This window comes from Schistocerca americana, chromosome X, assembly GCF_021461395.2.
Source record: "Schistocerca americana isolate TAMUIC-IGC-003095 chromosome X, iqSchAmer2.1, whole genome shotgun sequence".
Taxonomy (NCBI): domain Eukaryota; kingdom Metazoa; phylum Arthropoda; class Insecta; order Orthoptera; family Acrididae; genus Schistocerca; species Schistocerca americana.
Genome location: NC_060130.1, coordinates 637,658,839 through 637,685,828, shown reverse-complemented (window position 1 = coordinate 637,685,828; position 26,990 = coordinate 637,658,839).

The following is a 26,990-nucleotide window of genomic DNA, read 5'->3' as shown; positions in this document are numbered from 1 at the left end:
AACAACGTAGCAACAACACCCGACGTTTAGCCCTATGTGATGTCAGTACTGTGGAATTTGTGAAGTGCTTCGAATATTTCTAACAATGTGATTTAGTGCCTCATTCTCAGCACAGTCGTGAACTTTGTGCAATGTGCATGCACAACTTGATGCCCCATGGACCTTGTTTTTTTTTCTTAAATTTCTTTCTCTTGTGTTGTTTTTGTAATGTATGTTATACCTTGTATGTGTTTGTGTTTTACACTGCAATTCTTATTACAAATTACTGTATTGTTCTCCACACCATGTTTTTTTTTGTATTTTGTATTTATTGTTGTGTGTATGCAAACAATGTGCCTGAAATCCACATAAACTGAAGCAGATACCACCACTGTCATTGTGAATGGACCATCAGTTCAGGGAACATTTTGTAAAGGCAACTTGATGCCCCATGAACCTTGTATTTTTTCTTAAATTTCTTTCTCTTGTGTTGTTTTGTAATGTATGTTATACCTTGTATGTGTTTGTGTTCTACACTGAAATTCTTATTACAAATTACTGTATTGTTCTCCACACCATGTTTTTTTTTGTATTTTGTATTTATTGTTGTGTGTATGCAAACAGTGTGCCTGAAGTCCACATAAACTGAAGCAGATACCACCACTATCATTGTGAATGGACCATCAGTTCAGGGAACATTTTGTAAAGGTTATTCTTGCTGCAGGGAGACAGAATGAATCGGAGGTTGTAATTAGATTCTGAAAGCACACAAAGAGATTGTTAACTTAAATAGTATCATGTGTGAGTGAGTTCAGGTTAGTTTAATGATTAAAATTGTTGTAACATCTTGGGCATTTAATTGCGGAGCACTCCAACTCTGATTGTAAAGAATAAATTGCTCCATATTTGGCTCACATGCCCGGGCCATATTTAGAGAGTGAATGTCTGTGTGAATCGGTGTTTGGAAGGGGCTCCCTGGGTATGGATGTGTGATGTGAGTGTTCGTGTTCCATATTAAGAAGGTGAAGTTGGCTACATCATTGTTGTAACATCTTGGGCATTTAATTGCGGAGCACTCCAACTCTGATTGTAAAGAATAAATTGCTCCATATTTGGCTCACATGCCTGGGCCATATTTAGAGAGTGAATGTCTGTGTGAATCGGTGTTTGGAAGGGGCTCCCTGGGTATGGATGTGTGATGTGAGTGTTCGTGTTCCATATTAAGAAGGTGAAGTTGGCTACATCATAAATAATCCTCCCTCTATGAGCTGCATTTTTCAGTTGCAGTGATTTTCTTTATAGAGTGCAGCATGTGCAGCCAGTTTGCGAGATTGTTCTTGGGCGATTGACTCACTACCTTGCTCCTAAGTGAGCCAACCGCTCACCAATTACAATCTAAAATGGCGTAGGGGCTATGAGAGGTGGCATGAGCCCCCTCTCATATTTCTATCTTACGATTTTCCTGTCTAATTGCATGCAGTGAAAAGTCGCTATTCCTTCACATGCGGACTTCCCACGCAGCGTCTCTCGTCACCCGGGTGGTCCGGTGACAGGCGGGCTCCGCTGATCTGGAAAGGGTTAAGCCGACGGGTGTGAGGAAGTCGAGTGAATGCTTTGCAGACGCCGACATTGTCAAAAGACACGCCTGGGACACGCCCGGAGGGGTCTGAAGTAGCGGCTGGGCTAGAGGTTCCGTTACTTCGCAGAATCTTAGCGAAAACACTTTCTGGCGGGCTACCAGCGAGGCGTGGGAATGACTTGTGTACCCAGGCAGTTGTGGCGGGAAAATTCCCGCGCTTTCTGCAAAATAGTAACTGTGATTGGCTTGCTCAGGGCATAGCTCCGTGACGTAGCAAAATCAGCGCAGAAATTGGCGCCAAGTATCTCCATTGGTGGAATGGTAGTGCTCCGGCAATGGAGTGGAATTTTCCGCCGGTTTTCGAGTTGCTGATTGGAACGTTTAACCACGGCCACTGTCGTGGGGGTGGGAATGTTGTGTGTTCGGCCTGTACGGGTGCTCTAGGTAGTCGGCTCTCGTCTTTCGGTCAAGGACGTCGAAGCAACCAGCCATCGCCTCCGGTACGCCAGATCGTGTTCTGGCAGTTAAGAAGACAGTTTGGTAATGTATGTCCACATCATCGGCAGATAGGGAATTTCCTAGGTGATAATCAGAGCTCAGCAGAGCGCGCCTGTTCGTCTTTTTCTAACTTTGTTCTGTCTTGAGTAGCAGCAATTAATGTTGGGTTAGCTGTGTGTCTCTCTTAAGATTTGAGTGGCAAGGAATTGGCTCCACATACCACTTCGTCATAAACCTCACAATCTAGTCAGCGAGAAGGTCTGCTCAATCGAAATGAGGGTTTCCGTCTCGGTAAATAATGGGAACCACCTATGTCACGTTTGTGCTCTCAGAGGAATTATTTTTCTGAGCCATCACAACCTAGCATCCCATTCATTTTATTAATCAATCACATAATTCACAGCGTTTGTTTGAGTATCCAATTTGAGCCAATTTGATGTATTATAGATGTTTCATGTGTTTTTGTTTATTATTTTGTGTTTAGTCTTAATAAATCATATTGTTATTTTGGACAGAACTTTCATTCTGTTAATCGGTAGAGCAACCCATCATTTCTCACTACGTTAATGAAACCTTCCTTTATTTAACTTATTTATCAAATTAAATTATTGCAGGTGCCAAACTCTTTTCTACTCCACTTGCAGGGTTGATTACAGTCAGTTCGCGTATATTTTTTAATCCATGTGCAACAGCAAAAGTCGGAGTTAGAATAGGGGGGGCTTAGAGCATCATTTACATATGTAGATTCTAGAAGAATTTAGTGTTAAATACACTGCTTGCCCCGGCACCTCGCAAGCACGACGATGAATTGTTACGTCTCCTCTGGTCACTACATGCATCATATATCTTTACTACTGAGCGAGAAGGTCTGCTCAATCGAAACGAGGGTTTCCGTCTCAGTAAATAATGGGAACCACCTATGTCACGTTTGTGCTCTCAGAGGAATTATTTTTTGTGCCATCACAACCTAGCATCCCATTCATTTTAATAATCAATCACATAATTCACAAGCACTTTGGATTTGCTGACTTGGACTTCCTATGTTTTATTCTTAAACGAATAAGTTTTATCTATGACTGTCGCTCTTGTTGCCGATAGTCTTATCTCTGACGCACGCGCAATTACGCCACAGTATTGTGTCAAGTGGATTAAATTCTGCCAGAAACCCACCTAGAAAATGGCTGTAATGTTATAAACAGAAATATTGAAAGAAAAAATAATTCTGTCTCGGATGTACGCCTGAAAGGTGATGGAAGATTCTGGCTCATTCATCGGAAATAATTTGAGACCACATTACTCGCAGTCGTATCGTTCACACTCGACTGCGCTTTCGCCTATCGAATTAGCGTCGATCTTAGTACCCAAACGCTACATGATTCACCGCAGTTATTTATGTAATTGGTCTCCGGCCGTGACATAAAATATTAATCTCAAAAGAACTTGATAAAGTGCCGTCCAGCCGCGCACACTGCGCTCATGGTTCCTTAATTCTGTTCTCAGGGAGATAGGTTCAGAGCAGGCCATAGAGCTGTCAACAAAAATGAGCACCTGTTAAAGTTAACACTCACTCCGAACCGCATTTTTTAAAATGGGTACAACAAAGGAATAACAAACGGCTACACAAAGTTCTGAAAATTGTTGATTACTTCTCAGTATCGTTACTTCCAAGGTCTTTGAACTATAAAGCCCGGAAATGTATTTGCATACACATAAGACTTGATAGAAGAGAACTTAAACGTTAAATTTTACTTCTTACCTTCTATGTTCTTTCACTGCAGTACTTTACGATTCAACGCTTACTTATTTAAGACAGTTTTCTATTTTTTTTATTATTTTATTTTCAAAAGAGAGTGTGCCGCTATTAAAAATTTCGGCACCTTCTATGTCCTACACACGAAGGAATTAGTTGTGTCCTGTATTCATTCAATTATTTATTGAGTTGTATGGAATAGTGCCTACATCCATTTCAAATAAAATAAGTAAATAAAGAAACAGATCATAGAAAGCCTATGCAGTAGACCTATAACACCAGTCTTGTTTACACTTTCATATTGCAGTTTCTTAGCGAATTTAGCATTGTAATGCAGCTAAGTCGTAATTTGACCCTCTTTTGCTAAACAGAGTCTTCGGTGACTTTGAAGTATGTCAGATACAGACAGCAGGGTTTTCTCAAGGCTTTTGCAACAGATAAGAGACACAGGAAATTTTCGTCGTCGTCCAGCACTAGATCGGCTTAGAGATACCACTCACAATGGGACCGATATCAGGCTGTAACTGTATGATGAAGTCGAACGATCTCTCCAGAAAATTATCTAAAGGAATTAGATGTGACTCGCGAAATGTAATTTGCCGTTACTCTGTGTATCGGATGTTCAGAACAGTTGCTCTATATGCACAGAGTCCATCCGTGCGTAGGCTAACCCATTTATTCTGGAGTCAGCGTTATCGAGGTTCGACCATGAGTGATTGGAGATACGGTACATGCTCTTCACTGTTGAAACCGTTTAATTTGTTCAGGATTATTGTGAAAAGAGAATAATTTGATTTCAGATGATGTCCCAATTCGGTGAGGCATCAAATTGCGTGGACTTACGGATCTTCGTATCTTCTTTTCTGACCGGTGGAATCCTGTTGACAACCAAGAGTGCAAATATTTCGTAGTAAAACCACACGTACAGCCTCGCAGAGGTGAAGTCGGTCCAAACTTCCTAGTCATGGGAGATAGATCCCGTCAGGATCGAACTCTACGCACGGTGAATAAATTGCGGGTAGAGATATCAAAACAGTCCATAGAAGAATTTTTCGATTTTGCTACCTACTTTAGAAGGTGTATTTTCGATTTCAGTACTTGGCTAGTTACAGCTGCGTCTCCGTCTACGCACCACGTGACAGTCTACAGTGTGAGGCGGGAGGGATGTACGGTGCCACAATTGAAAATAAACTGTTTCGTGTTTGTTTGTATATCCCGTCATCGAGAATTCAACGTTGGTCATGAAGTGACACAAGCTATGCAGGACTGTCACCACCCAAACAAAACCAGAGAATTACGGTAGCTACCTTTTTAATCTGTGTGGGGAAATGAAACGTAAAATGTGCAAATGTTCCTTCACGGATCGCATGACACAGCTCATGCGAATAATATCACAACAACAGACCTGGAAGATGTCGAAATTAAGCTCATAACACGTGCACGGATCAATTCTGCTACAAAACATCAAGCGCTCATTATCATCTCTGCATCTCTCATTTTATTGAATCTAGTGGTTGTCCACTGCACACAGCGGAAAATTATCACAATGAAGCAACATCGTAGAACTGTACCCACTTACATCTATTATTTAATTGCCGCCTAACCATGGAGAAATTGTAGGAATTTAGTTGTCAAAAAATGTGAGGTAAGATTAAGATACGAAATTTTATATTTTCTAATCAAGCGAATAATTGACAGTAATGATACAGAACAATGTTCTTACAAGAATGTAATTAAATGAAGTAAAACGCCGCTGGCCACTGTGGGACATGACCTAACTGGAAAACTGCAGAAAGAAAAGCAGCTCGCAATTTCAGTATAAAAAAAGACACATATTAAGTACGACACACTGGGCATACAAGGTGCATATTAATTAAATACGAGCCACTTAGAAGGTGGACTGCGCTACAGAGCAAACCTTACATTTCCTAATTACAGCATGCGGGCCCCACTCCGCACAAGACGAGAGCCGGACGGCAACTGACTGAAATTCAAGTTCTCTCCAACGCCACAGCCCAATACCCGAATTCGACTTGAAGAGGAAAAATGAATGCTGTTGCCAATGGGATGAGCTGTAAAAACAAGGAATGCAACTGAAACTTTCCACTGAAGCTGCTCTGAAATGTATATTGCAATTCATTAGATCGGTGGTACTGGTTTCGAACAGTATTTCCCATTGGTCAGCAATGTCCGTACCAGGTCTAGTGGTAGGGGCGATTCTTTGATTGGGCATTTCGTAATTTTTGGGCGGAAAGCAACGAACTTCCTTAACCAGGGTAGCTGCGGTACGTGACACCTTTTGATGTGCGGACAGAAAGGCAAATTTCACACTCCAGCACACACAAGCTCAGGCTGTGGCGCTCAGCAGCACCGCGCCTGTGTCAACCGGATTAGTGCCAGGAACTGACACTCAGCGGGATAGCGCAGTGGTTAGCACACTGGACTCGCATTCGCGGGGACGGCGATTCAAACCCGCGTCCCGCCGTCCTGATTTAGGTTTTCCGTGACTTTCCTAGCTCACTTAACGCAAAGGCCGGTATGGTTCCTTCGAAAGGGCACGGCCGCTTTCCTTCTCCATCCTTCCCTAATGCGAGCTTGTGCTCCGTCTCTAATGACCTCGATGTTGACGGGACGTTAAACACTAATCTCCTCCTACGCCAGGAACTGATCACAGTAACACTTCCAGTAACAGGACTTTTACGTGAAACTTGTCGCCACCCAGGCGACTACAATACACTAAAAAAAAAGTGTAACTAAGGCCTCCCGTCGGGTAGGCCGTTTCGATTTGACGCCACTTCGGCCACTTGCTCGTCGATGTGGATGAAATGATGAGGATCAGGACAACACAACACCCAGTCCCTGAGCGGAGGAAATCTCCGACCCAGCCGGGAATTGAACCTGGGCCTTTAGTATTGACATTCTGTCGCGCTGACTACTTTTTTTCTCATTTTTGTTCGATATAGTTCGTTGCGTTTGATCGGGGCGGACGTCACAAGACATCCGTTCAAATTGATCATTGGTTCCTTGACTCAGTTTTTTTTTTATTACAGAGAGCACGCAGCCCTCTGACCGAACACGCTGAGCTACCATGCCGGCACCACTCAGCTACCGGGGGCGGACTACAATACACTGCTTCTGAGACATGATGAAATCCTTCTGCAGACCCAAAGGCGAAATGCGGAACACCCTGTCTCAGAAATCGAATAAATTTCCACTCTGAGAAAAAGCTCACACATTAAACTATTGAGCAACGATAATGGAGCTAACACCAAATTGCGAAGTGATTTGTGACAGTCGTGTTACACTATCATTTTCCACTTTTTCTCATTTATTCGCCAAAGGTGTCTGATAAGAATGACAGTCTATAAACCTCTGTAAGAACAATGTTTTCCCAATTTATCCCGTAGTGTTCACTTCGCCAGATGTCTGAGTCAATGATATATGTTGCCTCATTCAAAAAATGGTTCAAATGGCTCTGAGAACTATGGGACTTAACATCTGAGGTCATCAGTCCCCTAGAACTTAGAACTACTTAAACCTAATTAACCCAAGGACATCACACACATCCATGCCCGAGGTAGGATTCGAACCTGCGACCGTACCGGTCGCGCGGTTCCAGACTGTAGCGCCTAGAACCGCTCGGCCACTCTGGCCGGCTTGCCTCATTCTTTTTGGAACATGTGCTCCTGAAATTTTAACGGTAGACCTCTCCATGAAACAGAATGCCTCTCTTTTAGCCATTACAGTGTGATAAGCGTCGTCATAACGATCTCATACTCACTGAACGAATCCATGACGAAATTTGCCCCTCTTATTTTGAATATCTCCTATATAAATTACTCCAGCTACATGTTCTAGAGTGACGGACCGTCCTCAAGAATCGTTCGAACGAGGGTTTGTAAGCCACTTTTCTCGTGGCTTAATGTCACTTCCTTAAGATTCTATCTTTGAATCTCAGCCTAGCATCCGAATTTCCTACAACTACATTGCCTGACAAAAAAAGTGAAGCACCCACAAGAGATGGTCGGATGTCGATGTAACTCAATACGCATACACCTCATCAACGGTTGCATAAATAATTAAGAGTTTCATTTTTCTGTAACAGATAGAATGGCCAGCAGAGAGCATGATGGTTTTCGTGTTTAGTACTGGTACAAGGCGTGGTAGGGTATATAACGGGCGTGAGAAACGTCAGATTTTGTGTGATCACTGTGGAGGATACAGACATGTCGCATACTCATATCAGAAATCATTATCGGCACCTGATAGTTTGGAGAGATCCTGACAGTAGGTCCCCATTTGGCTTCTTGGTCGAATCGTGACGTATCCAGATGGGCTTGGCAGTCAAATGTAACAGTTTCGCAATGTTGGACTGCATGGGAATGTGAGGACAGGCATACTCGTCGTCGATATTCGAGTCGACCTTGTCTGACCACCACAAGGGAGATTCGCCCTATGACACTCTCTTGGGAAACTCTCGACACGCCGGCCGCTGTGGTCGAGCGGTTCTAGGCTCTTCAGTCCGGAACCACGTGCCTGCTACAGTCGCAGGTTCGAATCCTGCCTCGGGCGTGAATGTGTGTAATGTCCTTAGGTTAGTTAGGTTTAAGTAGTTCTAAGTCTAGGGGACTGATTACCTCAGATGCTGAGTCCCATAGTGCTTAGAGACATTTGAACCATTTGAACTCTCTACACAATTCGATCAAAAGTATTCTGATATAATCCGTAAATGATCAGTACATCTCACAAGAGGCTGACACACTTAGTATAAAAGGAGGCGAGGAATATTATGTTGCCAGGAGTCAGGCAGTAACAGCACAATGGTTCGGTCAAGAGAGCTCAGTGACTTCGAACGTGGACTAGTCATTACACGTCATCTAAGTAACAAATCCATCAGGGATGATTCAACCCTACTGAAGGTGCCCAAGTCGAAAGTTGGTGATGTGACTGTGAAGTAGAGACAAACGAACAAAAATTGCTAAACCAAGACCAGGCAGACCTCGCGTACTCACAGACAGGTACCGTCGAGTATTTCGGAGGGTGGTTCTGAAAAATCACATGAGATCAGCGGAAGGAATGACTCGTGAGTTCCAAAGCGCCACCTGCAGTCCAGCTGGCAGACGGCTGAACGCAGAGAGTCGAGAAGAATGGGATACAATGGCCGAGCAGGCCCATAAGCTACGTATTTCTGTAGTTAATGCTGTTGAAGTGAATGTGGTCTGCAGTAGATATTCAGAGATGGAGAGGCATGCGTAGGATAAAGTAGCGTGGAAAGCTGCATCAAACCAGTCTTCGGACTGAACACCATAACGGAAGCAACAACAACAACAATGCCAAGTAGGTGATGTAAAGAGTAACACCCCTGAATAGTGAATAACTTGAAAGGAGTGATTTGAAATGATGAATCACGCTATAATCTGTGACAGTTCGATGGAAGGATTTGGGTTTGGTGAATACCAGCTGAACGTTATTTCTCATCATGTACGGTGACAACAGTGAAGTATAGAGGCGGTATTGTTACTGTATGCTGCTATTTTTCGTGGTTACTGAGTTCCCCTTATTGTGCTTAAGAACACCATAAATGCCGAAGGGTGTGAACACATTTTACAGCATTCCTGAAGTGAGCTGACCAACTCAGTCCCCAACTGAGCCCAATGGAACACCTTACGGAACAGTTAGAAAGTTGACTTCGCTCCAGATCCCAGTTTTCAACAACATTACCCCCTCTCGTTTCAGCTCGAAGAAAAATGGACTCCCATTCCTCCACAGACATTCAGACATCTCACTGAATTTGTCCCCAACAGTGTTCAAACTATAATTAAGACGAAAGATGGACACACCCATTTTAACGTCCACTAATAGGTGTCCGGATACTCTTGCTCAGGTACTGTGCATCTGACGCTAGTTAGAAATTTCTTGGATAGTGTTGCACGCGAATCGTCTTTGATGCCGCGCGGAATGGCCGCGCGGTTTGAGGCGCCATGCACGGATTTCGCGGCCCCTCCCGCCGGAGGTTTGAGTCCTCCCTCGGGCATGGGTGTGTGTGTGTGTTGTTGTTAGCATAAGTTATTTTAAGTAGTGTGTGAGTCCAGGGACCGATGACCTCAGCAGTTTGGTCCCTGAGGAATTCACACACCATTTGAACTTTTTTTTTTCGTCTTTGATGAAGTATTCTCTTGTTACGTAACGGTTATAAAATCCTGTTTTAGATGCATACCATCGATTATATGTAATATATCCGCTGCCGCCCTTTCAGAGTGGTGCAACAAGCCTTCCGCGAATGGCTCTTCAATGCTTTTAGTCGATCAGAGCTGCGATAGACGTGACTTTGAGCCACACACTAGGGCTAATTTTCCGCATCGCGTTAATGGAATTCATCGGGGAACGGTGCTCTTCAGTACTAGTTAATTTACGGCTAGGGAGAAAGTAGATACTGTTTTTCTGTGTGTTAGCTAGAGCCCTTTACAGGAGTATTTAATTTCAGTTTACATAGAAAAATCAGCCCCACAGTATTATGGTTACAATTTACCACTCAAATACAATTGTTTTATGCGTTGTCTAATCACATTATGGTGATTATATTAGTTTTCAGAACAACTGTCGTTTGCAACGCATATGAATTAATGTTTCTAGAGAGTATCATGAATATTTTTTGCAGCAAAAACGCTCCTCACCTCCGTATCTCCTTCCAGCAGTGTGGTTACTGTCTACATTTACATATTCATGGTGTTTCTACGTAATGAAACAAACCACCAAACATGATGCAGAAGGGTAAATGTATCAGTTTGCGACAATATACTGTGGCCCAGAAACGACTCAGTCAGAAGTTATACTTAATAATTTCAATTTTACCGTCGGCCTGTTGACCACGATAATGATATAAGTAGACATACTTCCGTAACAGTTATACACTTCAATCAAAGAACTATATTCAAAAAAAGCTGTTCAAAGTGATGTTGACGAACTTCTAAACAGCTAAGCAGGAATAACATCGCACGGAGTACTGTCATTTAGGTTCGTATAACATCAGAGTTGTTGATACATATGACCTCACCTGTTTTGCACGCCAGAAGGAAAAAAATCTAACGAGTTGCCTCAGAAGCGTCACAGCAGCGAAAACTCTTGCCAGGGGACCTTCTACAGCTACACAGGTGTCTTGTACACAAAACTTTTTACATGGCGGTAGGTTATCAGTGTTCATTCTGGCCAAAATCCACAACAGCAGCGATACCATTACAGCAATCGCAGTGTCTTTCCTGGAATTCACCCCTTCCGCTCCCTTATGGCCAATGGCGTTACGTGTGTGCGTCGACGTCATTGTGCTGTCTGCCAGTCACTGTGGGGCCCCAGAGCTCTGACGTCTCTGCCAATCGCGTACAAGCTCAGTCCCCATGCCACGACTAGTTTTAATGCTTATAATGCGACTATGTGAGCGTCAGCATTTGGTGTCTGCATTCTGTAGTGAGATGGCCAGTATGAAATGCTAGCAGCAGCAATGATCAGCTGGGAACAAGACTATGGGTAAGTATTGTGCCCATCTGTCTCACTATTGTTATTATGTTTCGTTATACTTACGTTTTTATTGTAGTTACAACAACGATACGATGTTGGACGAGGACATGAAGGTATTCCACGATGTACTATTGTCTGAACCATAACAGCAGCAGCAGCAGCGGCAGTCACTGTCCACAGGATGTCTTCCCGACCTATCTGACCTGTTGTCGTTAGTGTGCAGTAACACAACCATAGCAGCAACAGCCGGAACTCGAGTTTCAATTAAGTGACAGCAACATACTACCATTCCTATTAGGTGCAAATTGACTGCAAGTGGATCTAGATGTGTGAATATAGGCCTAGCACCCCACAGTGATTTTGATGTGGTAATTGAAATAGAGAACATTCAGCACCTTCATACCAGAATGCATTATGCATGGTGCAAATGGGACTATCTGCGTAATATGATAAAGTTCATGAAGAGAAAGAAAACTGAGTACAACCTATCACATTCTCGTATTAGCGTAAGCGTGTTAAGAAATGAGGCATAAATTGTCGATACGTACAGAGTCAGTGCTTGAGCTGAAATCTGAGGACATGGTCATATACATTAAACATTCAAGTGTGGTGAATTTAAACGATCTGAACAACGCATTACTGATTGTGGTAGACAGACTGGCCTTCTGGCGTCCTTATATTAGAGCTGCATAATATAAGTTTATTGATTACTAGTAGAGCTGTAAAACTAATAAAGGCTACTGTAGACTATCTTAAGTAAGCGTAGACAGTGGTGGTTTTCCTAGTAGCTTTGGTCAGTTGAGGTCATAACCGTGATACCTGTACGTTAGATATGCAGTATTCCTGTTGGGCGCTACCTCATAACGTTCGCTTTATTTACGTATACGATCAGTGTCTTAATAAATGCCCCTAAAAACCGGAAGCGGTGAACCCTCTAGAAACTGTGTGATTATATACAAACGGCTGGGTAACCAACGAAACATTTTTGTTCTACGTAGTTATCCTCCTGCCTGGTACTTAGAAGTAAACAGTATTTAGAGAGAAATTGAAACTGTCAGTGTTTAATTCAGGTATTATTCGAAAAGTGTTGATTTGTAATGTGAAAGAGAGGGGTGTTGTAGAGAAAATAAAGAAAACAATTAAGATTTATCATATAGCACTAGAAAAGGCAATTTATTCAACAAAAAGGCAAAATAATAGAAAGCATGGAGAACAAAAATATATCAGACTTTGCTTCAATACTTCGTCGAACTTGTACAGGGTGGAGAAAAATTGTCACAAAATTTTAGCCCTGGATAGCTGATGCCAGTAGAAACCAAAATTACTAACGTTGTGTAGGTCGACAAATTAAATGAAATATACTTTAAATAACCTGAACATTTTTTTTCAGAATGACTGACATATAATCCACACCTCTTTTCTTAAAGAAATGTAGTTGTACACTTCACTTAAGCATGTGCTCAAAGTGTTTACCATCAACTGCAAGGATCAGCTGCAATCACCATTCAAGAGATAGAGGAACAGATGAAAGAACATTGGCTGATGTGTTGCTGCATGCGGTAGAGGCTGGGCTGCACGTATCGTATGGCGTGGTCGGGCTTCATGATAAACTGCACATTTCAGTGCCTCCAAAATAAATCAAGAGGAGCCAAATCAGAGGACGTTACCGGCCATTGTACTACAGCAGGGCTACACAACATACGTTCTCGCGGAGCAAGCTGTGAGCAGCAAGGCGCGAGCATGGAGCAGCGCGAGCACGCTACCCCCACTACCGGACCAGAGCGGAGAGTGGGGAGAGTCATTTGGGGTACACAACAGCTGCCGCCAGTCAATGTAAATCCGCGGCTACCTGCAGGGATATCACTCACGAATTATTACTGCGACAAATGAAACAAATAAAGGAGAATGTACACGTGCCACATAATTTTATTAGCTTAGTGTATGCCTCTACCATCTGTAGACACTGAAACTAAAGAATTCCACGACAATCCTATATTTTCAACACTTTCTTCAACACTACTTAAAATATCACCTCCGGTTGTAGTGTTCTTCATGGCTACTACATTGAGGAGCTCCTCCCTCACCTGAAGATCTCTATTAACACCTCTAATAAATATGGCAAGCTGCGCTGTTCCAGTGATATCAACACTTTCGTCCAGAGCTAGAGAATACGCCATAAAATCTTTACAGATATTTGCAAGCTGGCACTGGACGTCGTCTACCATGTCCTGTATGCGACGCATAATGGTCATGTTAGATAATGGCACAATCCGAAACTGTTGAACTTGAGATGGACACAAATGTTCCGCTGCAACTACCAAACATTATTTTATTAACTCGCCATCAGTGAAGGGGAACAGGGATTTTGCTAAAAGCAAAGCAATTTCGTAACTCACTCTGAGAGCTGCCTCAGTTGATTTTTCTTCGTCGTCCAGATCTTCTTCGGATAGCTTCCTTTTAAGTTTAATAACTTCCTGTGCACGATCTGGTCCATCACATTTTCCACGTCCGTAGTCTTTCGCGTGGTACGACATATAATGTCACTGCAAATTAAATTTCGTAAAAAAATTCAGCGTTTTGTGACATACTAAACATTTTGCAACACCATCTTTTTCTGTAAACAGATAAAATTCCTCCCAATGGGGGTTGAACTGCGAAAGCATGGTTGGGGTTACACAACGGCGGCTTGACATGATTCTTAACTAGCGAAGTGACTGTTAGAGCTGATCGTAGTACTTTAAACGTAACACAGTCGGCGCAAATTCAATAGGCACGCAGCGGCCCTATTCAAACGTGCGCGCGCATATCCCCTCCCTCCCCTCCCTCACTACTCCACGACCATGCACCTGCTCGCGAGCACGTGCCTGAGCAGACGCGAGTACTCGCGCTCAAAACCGGCCAGTTGTTAAGCCCTGTACTACAGCATTCTGTCCTATCCAACGGTTAGGAAACTTTCCATACAGTACTTGCGTTGCCAGACGCGAAGAGTGAGCTGGGTACATCCTTAGAGTGCCTAATGTAGTGATCAGATGATAAAAGTGGAATTTGTATCTATGTAAGATACGAACGACACTCGTCTGGCTAATCGCACATTTATTGACAATAGGTCGTGCAACCACGCGAATTGATAAGCGTCGTAGCCAGAACAGATTCTTCATGGTTCAGTTGTCGTCCTCGTCTTACGTTTAACGTTGAAGCTGCTGTTCGCATTAGTGACCTAATAATTCTTTAAGTCTCTGGCGCGACGGACAGCGACGATCAGGATAGGCACGTCTATACAACCGAACCGTTTCGACATCATTTTATTTGTATTATGAAAGTAGCATGCCTAACTTCTCCTAATTGCTGCATATGTCTGCATGCAGGGAATGTTGAAGCAGAAATGACCTGCGGATAGCCACCACAGTTCCTGCTAGTTCTGCAGTGCAGGCAAGTACACAACCGAAAGGCTTGATACAACGGCGTAGCCTGACATGAGCGTGTTCACAACACAATAGCCGGTTCAGGCCGACTTGCCTTTCAATTTTAGAATATTTTTCGGATTCTTTTGTGAAGTTTCAGCCTCAAAATTAACGAGTATTATAGCAATGTATCCGTCTTTTCAAGCACTTTCGGATAAAAAGTAGTATATCATTCTATTTAAAGAAATCATATTCGGTTCAATATCTCAGTCGATACACGAGAACATGAAGGTAGGAAGTTTTCCCGATTTGGAAAGCAGGATATACTGTGATATGTGGCAGATACATCGACAGAACATAGTGCTGGTACACTATCAAGTGTTTCAGAGCACACCGGTCGGCGCATATTGTTGAACATGCAGGTCCGCATAGACTGCTTCAGCATGTTCCCATGTTGACCTTATGACGTTATCAATTACAATTACAGTTGGCTTGTAATCATAGAGTTTGGGCTGTGGATGAATGGAAACGTGTCACCTAGCCCGAAGGATCACATTTCTATCCCAGGTAGATAGTCGTGTCCGGAAACGCATTCATCCAGGCGAATGCCTGCTCGAAAAATACATCGTGCACGAATCCAGGCTGGTGGTGGCACTATTATGCTAAGGGGGACATTAATCTGAGCTCCCTTGGGACCTGTGGCGATAATCGAAGGCACCATGACGCCTATGGACTACATGAACATCATTGCGGACGACCTGCGTCCCTTCATGCTTGATGTCTTTTCCACTGGCGATGGCACTTCCAGCAGGATAACTGTCCCTGTCACGAGGCCAGATTAGTGCTTCCTGTGGTTTGAGGCGTGTGATGCTGGGCTCACGTTGATATCTCAGACACAAAATTCGCTTGATTTGAACCCGATGGAACACATCTGGGATAGTGTGGGGCGCCAGCTCCGTGCCCACAAACTACCGGCCCGTAACTTACGGGAATTGCGTGACCTGTGCGTAGACATCTGGCCCCACATACCTCTGGAAAGGCAACAATAGCTTGCTGACTCGACGCCAAGTAGAATAGCTGCTGTATGCGTTCCAAAGGTGGACCAAATAAGCAAGTGGTCTTCATGTTTTAACTCAGCAGTATGTGCTGGATAACATCATAGTACTTTGCATGGACCACATATGGGTCTACAGAGAACTGCCGCAAGGCTGCATTTTGAGCCCTATTCTCTGTACAGCATATTCATTAGAACTTGACATAATCTTCGGGTCTCCTGTAAAAATCGTAATATTCGCTGACGACATCTCTATGAACAAGTATTGGTGAAGCCTGAGGATGATACTAACTTGGTTGTTTCGAGCAACGGATGTGTTCTTTTCCTGAGCGAACAGAACGGGATTCAGTCTTGCAGACACGAAGTTTTCAACATCAGAGTTACAATTAGGTTCATTCACCATCCCCGTCAAACATTCGGTCAGATGTCTTTGGCGTGCCATGTGTAATATTTGATTGCCAAGTTCGGTCGATAACTGAAAATAATACGAGCGGTATCCCTCTTGCAGTGGAGAGCCAACGTTGCAGTATGTCACTTGTATCGTGTCATGAAACGTTGAATAATGGATATTGGGTTATGGCTGTATATGATATGGTAATGCCCGACTTATCTACTATGCATCGTTGATAACTCACAGTACTGCGCTATATAAATCTGTCTTCAAGCAATGAGCTCTGCACCTATGAAAGCGCTTTTGGCGCAGGCAAGAGAGATACCCATACAACTGACGGGGAAATTATTGGCTCAGAAATTCGTACTCAGTAGAACAGCAAGTACAGCTCATCCAGTTCTCCAGAAACTAGTCTGCTTCATTGAGGACAACAAGTAAGCCCATAGAATTTGAGAGAGGAAGCAAACTTTCTTAGTGCAAATTTACATACATCGAAGATGTATAGGTCTCATAATGAAAGACTCTTTGGCAACTGCGTTTAGATTGGACTATGAAGCACTGAACTACCAGCACAACGGCTTGCACCAACTTAGAGGGTCATAGGGTAAGTCCGGGATAGTTGGTCCACTTTTTTCTTCAGCATTAAATTTGTGGTTTTTTCATCTTTTTGACTTCTGGCAGCATGTTCGTATAGAGAGTCATCTAAACTTAAGTACAGTGTATTACTGAGGCACTGCCAATTAAAATTCAAGAGATATAATGAAATGAAAATATACATGAGTGGTCCATCTCACCCATAGATGTAGGGGTGAAATGGACCAGTGTAGTGGGAGAGACAGCGTACAGAAAAATGGCTATACATGAAGAATAGAACCAATTAAAATTTCATATTATATTTCGAATGTGTTGTAATGAATACAGAATTACACTATTAAATATTTTAGTCCTAACCCAATTTTATCAGTTTATTATAAATCTTGATTAAACATTAGCTTTTCAAATGAGGTGTTTGTTTTGTTCATGCATTAGCCTTTATTTCTCTCACCACAGCAATTACACTTATTATCAAATGTTGACCGTCATGAACAGGCAGCACACTGAATCCAATCGTAATTTTTAACAGATTCGTAACGCATTTCACCACAGCCAACACATTCATCCTCATCTCATTCATTGAAATTAGTTTCGCAGTCTTCTACAATGTCTGCACCTGACGAACATGGTGAGCTATTTGCAGCATTTTTCGTTTTGTGGTTTCTTCAGTCTGTTCTTCTCTCCACTAGCATTTCCATTTGGTGATCTTTCGTGCATTTTTCTGTTTCCTTTCTTCTCTTATCCCACTTTTTCTATACAGTTCCAATATTTTCAGCAGAGTATAGCCGTTTGGATACACTGGAGAGGGATTTCACCTTATGCAAGACAACTTTTTAGTTTCGTTTCCAATCAGATATGTTGCAGCACTTTTTGTCCTATCTTCCGTGGGCTTATTTGTTTATTTTTCTTCTGCAAAACTGTTGTTACATGTTAACCTTTGAGGATCTTTTTAGTAAAAATATTTACATTTGTAAAATGAGTGATTATCGTCAAATATTTTGCATTGGTCTGCATACAGTACAGAGATGAGACATTTATCACTAACTTGAAGCAATCTGTCTTGTTTATTTAAGATATTTCTAAAGGTTCTATTTTTCGAGCACCTTTGGAAATAAAGTGGATATGCATTTGTTTTCATACCTCACATGAAGCTATCGGAAGTTTATTTTAGCAGCTCTAGGTTTACTACGCAGTCCACAGCTTCTCATTTGCAAACATCAAACTGTTACTTTATTTTTCTGTTTATTATGCATTTCCGACCGAGAATCCCTATGTATCGTATTAAATGGAGTGTTACTTAAAGTTTTTGGCGTTGTGGTATTTTTACTTTGTTTGTGTCGAGGTAACGCACTTATTTCTTCCGCTTTTGTCACTTACACTAGCAGTTATTACGATTTGTTCGTCAAACACAGTTTTCGTTGCCATTACGTGTTGTTGTGACTGTGTAGTATTCATTTCTTTCGTGGCATGTTCGGCTGAGATGCGGCGCACAGATTTGAAGTGTTGTTGACGTTTGTGGTGAGGGAGAGAGAGAGAGAGAGAGAGAGAGAGAGAGAGAGAGAGAGAAAGACGAACTAAACGCCATAAACGATAAACGTCAACAATACTTCAAATCTGTGGGCCGCATTCCAAACGAACATGCCATGAAACAAATGAACACTACACAGCCGCAACACGCATTGGCAACGAAAACTCCGTGATACGCGAACAAATCGTAATGAATGCATGTGTATCGACAAAAGCGCAAGAAATAAGCGTGTTACCTCGACACAAACAAAGTTAAAACACCACAACGTAAAAAATTCTAAGTAACAGGCCATTTGGCACGATATATAGTGATTCTCGTTCGGAAATGCGTAATAAACCGAAAAATAAAATGACTTTTTGCTGTTTGCAGATGAGAAGCTGTGGACTGCGTAGTAGACGTGGAGCTACTAGCATAAACTTCCAACAGCTACATGCGAGGTATGCAAACAAAAGCATACATCCACTTTACTTCCGAGTGTGTTACAAAAGTAGAACCTTTAGAAATATCGTAGACAAAGAACACAGAATGATTCAACTCAGTGATGCATTTCTCTGCACTGTATGCCGACCAATGCAAAATATTTGACAATAATCACTCATTTTACAAGTGTAAATATTTTTACCAAAAGGTTCTTCAAAGGTTAACGTCTAACAACAGTTTTACAGAAGGAAAATAAACTAATAAACCCACCGAAGAGAGCATAAAAAGTGCTGAAACATGTCGGGGAGAAAACAAAACTAAAATGGTGTCTTGTATAAGGCGGAATCCCTTTCCAGTTTTCTTAGGAAGCGCGGAAACAAGAAGAACTGCAGCATTCACAACATGATCCTTTGAATGCAGCTGCTGCCCTCCTTTTTAATTCATGGTTTTATCAATAGAAGGAATATGTGATTTCAAAAGTTTTGTCTGTGCTGTCTTAGGACTAGTCAGTTTTCGAAGGTAATCTTGAAAGCTTTAGGTCTAGTGGATGGAGGCCTATGTTGTCATTGAACGTATTTCACTTGCGCAGATAACATCTACATCTACATATATACTCCGCTAGCCACCAAGTGGTGTGTGGCGGAGGGCACAGTTCGCGCCAAAGTCATATTTCCCCCTCTCTTCCACTCGTGGATTGCGCGAGGGAAAAACGACTGTCTGAACGCCTCAGTACGAGCTCTAATTTCCATTACCTTTGAATGGTGATCAGTGCGCGATTTGAAAGTTGGAGGTAATAATATATGCTCTACATCCCCGGTGAAGATCGGAATTCCGAATTTAGTGAGCAGCCCCTATGTTTGGCGTGCCGTCTATCTGCAAGTGTGTCCCACTTCAAACTTTCTATGAGATTTGTAACGCTCTCGCGATGGCTAAATGTACGAGTCACGAATCTTGCCGCCCTTCTTTGGACCTTCTCAATCTCTTGAATCAGACCCAACTGGTCAGGGTCCCATACAGACGAACAATACTCTAAGACTGGATGAACTAACGTATTGTAAGCTATTTCCTTTGTTGAAGCACTGCATCGCTTCAGGATTCTACCAATAAAGCGCAATCTAGAGTTTGCCTTACCCTTTACTTGCGTAATCTGATCATTCCATTTGATATCATTTCGAACAGTCACACCCAGATACTTGACTGATGTTACCGCTTCCAAAGACTGATCCTTTATTTTGTACCCATACATTATTGGGGATTTTGCCTTGTTATACGCAGTAGGTTACACTTAGTAATATTGAGAGATAACTGCCACTCATTACACCACGCATTTATTTTCTGCAAATCCTCATTGATTTGTTCACAACTTTCGTGTGATACTACTTTCCTGTAGACTACAGCTTCATCGGCAAACAGTCTAATGTCGCTATCAATACCATCAACCAGATCGTTTATGTAAATCGTAAAAAGCAGCGGACCTATTACGCTGCCCTGGGGCCATCTGAAGTTCCGCTTTATTTCAGTTGAAGTCACCCCGTTCAGGACGACATACTGCTCCCTGTCTGTTAGAAAACTTTCTATCCAACCGCGTATGTCATCAGATAGACCGGAAGCGCGCACTTTTTGGAGCAAGTGACAGTGCGGAACTGTGTCGAAAGCCTTTCGAGAGTCGAGAAATATGGCACCAACCTGGGAGCCGGTACCTAGAGCCTGTTGTATATCATCCACATAGTGACCAGCTGTGTCTCGCATGACCGCTGTTTCCTAAAACCATGTTGGTTTCTGCAGATGAGCTTCTCAGAGTCTAGAAAGGTCATTATGTCTGAACACAAAATATGTTACATGATTCTACTACAAATCAATGTCAGTGAAATTGGCCGGTAATTATGAGCATCCGATTTTCTACCCTTTTTATAGATTGCTATGACCTGGGCCTTCTTCCAGTCCCGTGGAACTTTCCGCTGTTACAATGATCTCTGATAGGTGATGGATAAGAATGGTGCTATGTTTGTAGCATAGTCAATATATAATCTTACGGGGATACCGTCTGGGCCAGATGCCTTCCTGGCGTCTAAGGATTTTAACTGTTTTACAATCCCAGATACACTAAACACTGTGTCAGCCATTCTTGCGTTTGTTCGATAATTGAAAGGGGGAATGGTGCTGCAGTCCTCTAACGTAAACGAGTTTTTGAAAGCTAGGTTTAGAATTTCGGCCTTCTGTTTATCATCATCAGTTACATTACCCGTACTGTCAGCAAGAGAAGGTATTGAATTATTTGTAGCGTTCAGTTTTGGTGTGCTTGGGGTCACTAGGACTTCTGATGAGCTTTGTGTTTGGTTGGCCTGTGTACAAGATTTTGCTCTTCCATTTGTTGGTACAGTCGTGTCTTCCGACGTATTTGTATAGTCTGTGACTGGGCCAATCTTTAGTAGAAATATTTTACATGTCTTGAAGCTAAATTTAACTTTGCTCCATCTCTCCCACATTAAAATAAGTGATCCATCTCTCCCAAATAACACTGGTCCATCTCTCCCGATTGCCTGGGAGCGATGAACTATCTTGATTTCTGTCTGTAGATAGCGAACTCGGAGGCCATTTTAGATTAATTTCATGCCTGCACGTTTCTCAACCTCAAGCAAAAAAACTGCATCAATATTGTGCGAACTAAGCCGTCATACTGAAATTATGTAACTACATAATAAAACTTTTTGGCTTACCAGGATAGAGAATGCGATTTTTCTCCAGAACTGACTCGAAAATGACGGCAACATTTCTGCACCATGTTTTTTCACAAAAGAGCTTCCTTGCAAGTAGCGGGCGCTGCTCTCCAGCAGTGAATTTGTGGAATATGCCACTGGTCCGTCTCACCTAGTGGTCCAACTCTCCCCGACTTACCCCATATGTCATCTAATACTCCTACCATAATCGCCCGTCTTGCAGCATTATCGTGGCCGACATGGATCAAAATATACAAAGACTGCTCCAACAACATATTCACACTGAAGTTTTCGAAATCAGAAAAGCCCTTACATACGCATCTAATCAGTTCTATGACTTCCTTATTGTCACGGATTGATGAAGTGTCATGGGAAACCAAGAAAAACCGGTATGCATCTCCAGAACTAGGCGCCATGTGCTTGATTTACTTTGATTAACCTACCAGTGCCAATGTCTGGAATATAAACGTATCCAGTTATTATGAATGAAGGATGACTCTATAGTTCACATAACGAGTTGATGGACTATTTGGCGAAACGTAATGTGACTATAATAGTAACCAATTTTAATTCACTGGTATAGCCCATACGGAGTTAGTTGCTGGTTAAAGAAGTAAGACCTGTAGGAATGAACACATGACGTGGCTGATCTCTCAGCAGTCGGAGGACATTAGGCATCAATACAGTCGAGCATCTGTTGAAAAAGTGCTTTTCACAGGTAAAACTGTCTGGACGACACATTACCACTATAACACATGTGACGTTGGGTCACGTTTGCTGCACTTAGCACCTAAGCAGGATGAAAGTTCGGGCACCTCGATACTGTGAATAACATCCATATGAGATCACAGACCTCAACCATGTGGTAACAGGGTATTCGCGATATAAAAGACAAAGGTGTAACCTCGTCGATGACTTGATAAGCACAGGAATTCCCCAACCTACGTGCATAACAGATGTTACAGCAGCTGTCCACGGCGGATTATGTCAGTATTACCTGGTTTCTAAATGAAGCTGATATCTAGACATAACACAGAGGCAAATATGAAGGAAAATCACGCCAGAGAAATCTCCACACTAAACAGCCCGTCTTGTAAATTCATGCTTCGTCAATCACAACTCACCATGAGAAGTTATTACACATGTGGGAGGGGGAGGGGGGGGGTTAAACATGGCAAACAAGAGGGCTACAATCGAGATCACTCTTGATGTCGTCCGATGAGCAGCTATCTGCCGGGACAGTCTCCCAGGGACCTCGTATGTGTACGATCTTCAGGTACGATGTGTACGGAGGACTGTTTAAAACGCTTGCGAATAATTATTCCTCATTGGTATTGTCATATTCTAAACAGTGAAATGCAATAAGAGCCTGACTTGTCCCATATTATTTGTAGAAAGTTTATCATGAAATTTAACTAATATTAGTCTAATTATAGGGTATAGAAAAACGGTTTGTAAGTACTAACTTTCGCCGACTGAATGACAAATGCCAAAGGTCAATTTAATAAGAAAAAACAAAAGGAACATAAATTTCTTTTATTTCTAAAACACTGCTACGAAGTTTTCTTTTAGCTGGTTTTATATAGCTTTTCAGAGCATTCACACAAGGTTGGTGCCGGTGGCCACACCTACAACGTGCTGACATGAGGAAAGTTTCCAACCGACTTCTCATACACAAACAGCAGTTGACCGGCGTTGCCTGGTGAAACGTTGTTGTGATGCCTCGTGTAAGGAGCAGAAATGCGTACCATCACGTTTCCGACTTTGATAAAGGTCGGATTGTAGCCTATCGCGAATGCGGTTTATCGTATCGCGACATTGCTGCTCGCGTTGGTCGAGATCCAATGACTGTTAGCAGAATATAGAATAGGTGGGTTCAGGAGGGTAATACGGAACGCCTTGCTGGATCTCAACGGCCTCATATCACTAGCAGTCGAGATGACAGGCATCTTATCCGCATGGCTGTAACGGATAGTGCAGCCACGTCTCGATATCTGAGTCAACAGATGGGGACGTTTGCAAGACAACCATCTGCACGAACAGTTCGACGACGTTTGCAGCAGAATGGACTATCAGCTCGGAGACCATGGCTGCGGTTCCCCTTGACGCTGCATCACAGACAGGAGAGCCTGCGATGGTGTACTCAACGACGAACCTGGGTGCACGAATGGCAAAACGTCATTTTTTCGGATGAATCCAGGTTCTGTTTACATCATGATGGTCGCATCCGTGTTTGGCGACAACGCGGTGAACGCACATTGGAAGCGTTTATTCGTCATCGCCATACTGGCGTATCACCCGGCGTGATGGTATGTGGTGCCATTGGGTTACACGTCTCGGTCGCCTCTTGTTCGCATTGACGGCTCTTTGAACAGTGGACGTTACATTTCAGATGTTTTACGACCCGTGGCTCTACCCTTCATTCGACCCTCGCGAAACCCTACATTTGAGCAGGATAATGCACGACCGCATGTTGCAGGTGCTGTACGGGCGTTTCTGGATACAGAAAATGTTCGATTGCTGCCCTGGCCAACACATTCTCCAGATGTCTCACCAACTGTAAACGTCTGGTTAATGGTGGCCGAACAACTGGGTCTTCACAATACGAAAGTCACTACTCTTGATAAACTGTGGTATCGTGCTGAAATTGCATGGGCAGCTGTACCTGTACACGCCATCCAAGCTCTGTTTGACTCAATGCCCAGGCGTATCAAGACCGTTATTACGGCCAGAGGTGGTTGTTCTGGGTACTGATTTCTGAGGATCTATGCACCCAAATTGCGTGAAAATGTAATCACATGTCAGTTCTAGTATAATATATTTGTCCAATGAATACCATTTTATCATCTGCATTTATTCTTGGTGTAGCAATTTTAATGGCCAGTAGTGTAGTCAGATAGCAATATGCACCTTCACAGATGGCAGTAGTATCACGTACACAAGGTATAAAAGAGCAGTGCATTTACGAAGTTGTCATTTGTCCTTAGGTGATTCATGTGAAAAGGTTTCCGACGTGATTGTGGCTGGACGAGGGGAATTAACAGACTCTGAACGCGGAATGGTAGTTGCAGCTAGAGGCATGGGACATTTATAGTTTCGGAAATCGTTGGGGAATTCAGTATTCCGACATCCACGGCGACAAAAGTGTGCCGAGAATACCAGACTTCAATCATTATCTCTCACCACAGACAACGCAGTAGCCGGCGCCCTTCACTTAACGATACGGAGCAGCAGCGTTCGCGTAGAGTTGTAAGTGATAACATAGAAACAACACTGCTTGAAATAACCGCAGAAATGAATGTGGGACATACTACGAACGTGTGCGTTAGGACAGTGTGGGGAAATCTGGCATTAAGGGGCTATGGCATCAGACGACGAATGTGTTTGCTAACATCCCGACATCGCCTGCAGCGACGCTCTTGGGTTCGTGACCATATCCGTTGGAACCTAGACGACTGGAAAACTCGAGCCCAGGTCAGATTAGTCCCGAATTCAGTTGGTAAGAGCTGATGGTAGGGTTCGAGTGTGATGCAGACCCCTTTAAGCCATAGATCCAAGTTGTCAACAAGACACTGTGGGTGGTGGGTCCACACTGGTGTGGACTGTGTTTATACAGAATGGACTGGATCCTCTTGTCCAACTGAATCTGCCATTGACTGGAAATGGTTATGTTCGGCTCTTTGAAAACCATCTGCAGCCATTTATGGACTTCATGATCCCAAACAACAACGGAATTTTTATGGACGACAATGCACCATTTCACGGGGTCACAGTTGTTCGCGATTGGTTTGAAGAACATTCTGGACAATTCGAAGGAATGATTTCGCCACCCTGATCCCCCGACATGAAGGGGCCATAATCGAGACGTCAGTTCACGCAGAAAATCCTGCAATGGTAACTCTTTCACAATTACGGACGGCTACTGAAACAGTACGCCTCAATATTTCTGTGGGGGTTTTCCAACGACTTCTTGAGTCCATACCACGTCAAGCTGCTTCATTAGGACGAGCAAAAGGAGGTCCGACACGATGTTACGCGGTATCCCATTAAATTTGTCATCACAGTGCGTTAGCACATTATTTTCCTGAGATTAGTTTCGACATTTTTATTTAGTTATTTATTTATTTTGAGGTGAAAAGTCTGCCAGCATTTGCTGCGATTGGTTCGACTTTTCCTCAATATCTGGCAGACACTACAGTTCAATGCGAAAAGTAGAAATTATTCGCACCAAGGTAAAATTTGTAATATGTTCTTTTGATGGCAAATAGAAAAATGCCTTGCCGAAGCTGTGGGGCAGGACTTAAAGAAGATATTATTTTAATATAAGTACATTAATTTTTTGTGCTTCTTGTTTCGTAATTTTTTTTATTTTCCTTAGGAATATCTGTCATCCCCCCTTTTGTGGGAGTTATTTATATTTGTAGAAGGTTAATGGACATTGTTTATAGCTCGTATCACCACTACAGCCAAGTGTGTGGAAAATGTTTATGCATCTAGACTTGGTGATAAAAAAAAGCATTACATTTACATCTACATGATTACTCTGCAGTTCACAGTTAAATGCCTGGCAGAGGGTTTATCGAACCACCTTCAAGCTATTTCTCTACCGTTCCATTCTCGAACAGCGCACAGGAAAGACGAAGACTTCAGTCTTTCAATTCGAGCTCTGATTTCTCTTATTTTATTACAATGATCATTTCTCCTTATGTATGAGGGCGCCAACAACATATTTTTGCATTCTGGAGGGAAAGTTAGTGATCGAAATTTCGTGAAAATATCCCGACGCAACGAAAATTGGCTTCTTTAAATGATTGCCACCACAATGCGCGTGTCATATACTTTTCACTTTTCTCCTACTGCGCGATAAAACAAAAGGAACTGCCCTTCTTTGAACTTTTACCGTGTCCCCCGAAAATCTTATCTGATGTGGATCCCATACCTCACAGTAATACTCGAGAAGAGGACGGACAAGCGTAGCGTAGGCAGCCTCTTTAGCAGACCTGTTGCATTTTCTAAGTGTTCTCCCAAAAAATCGCAATCTTTGGTTTGCTTTCCTCATAAAATTATCTGTGTTATGGTTCTAGTTTAAGTTATTCGTAATTGTAATCCTTAAGTACTTATCGGAATTTACAGCTTTAAATTTGTGTGATTCTTCGTGTAACCGAAATTTAACGGATTCCTTTTAGTACTCATGTGGACGACATCAAACTTTTCATTATTTAGTCACTCAGTAATTAATTTTCTTATACTCCTTAATTACCATAGTACCTATTGCAGGACCTGAGCCATATCACGTAAAGGGATCGTGTTGTGCTTTGGTGAACGCGTTCACGCTCGGTTGCCTTTCGTTGGCCAAGATTCCAAATGGTGGGAGGGATTTGTCGGCGCGCCCACTGCCTCCAGGGTTCGATGACACTAGCCCAATGCCAAGGACTAGAACGCATTTAACCTTATCCGATTTTCTGGTGCGTCACTACAATGTTGGTTTTCCCCTTGTGCGGAGTCCTAATAGGTTTGTATCAGTTTCTTTCTCGTGCACGCAGTACGCCAGCTTAAGCCTGCAGTAA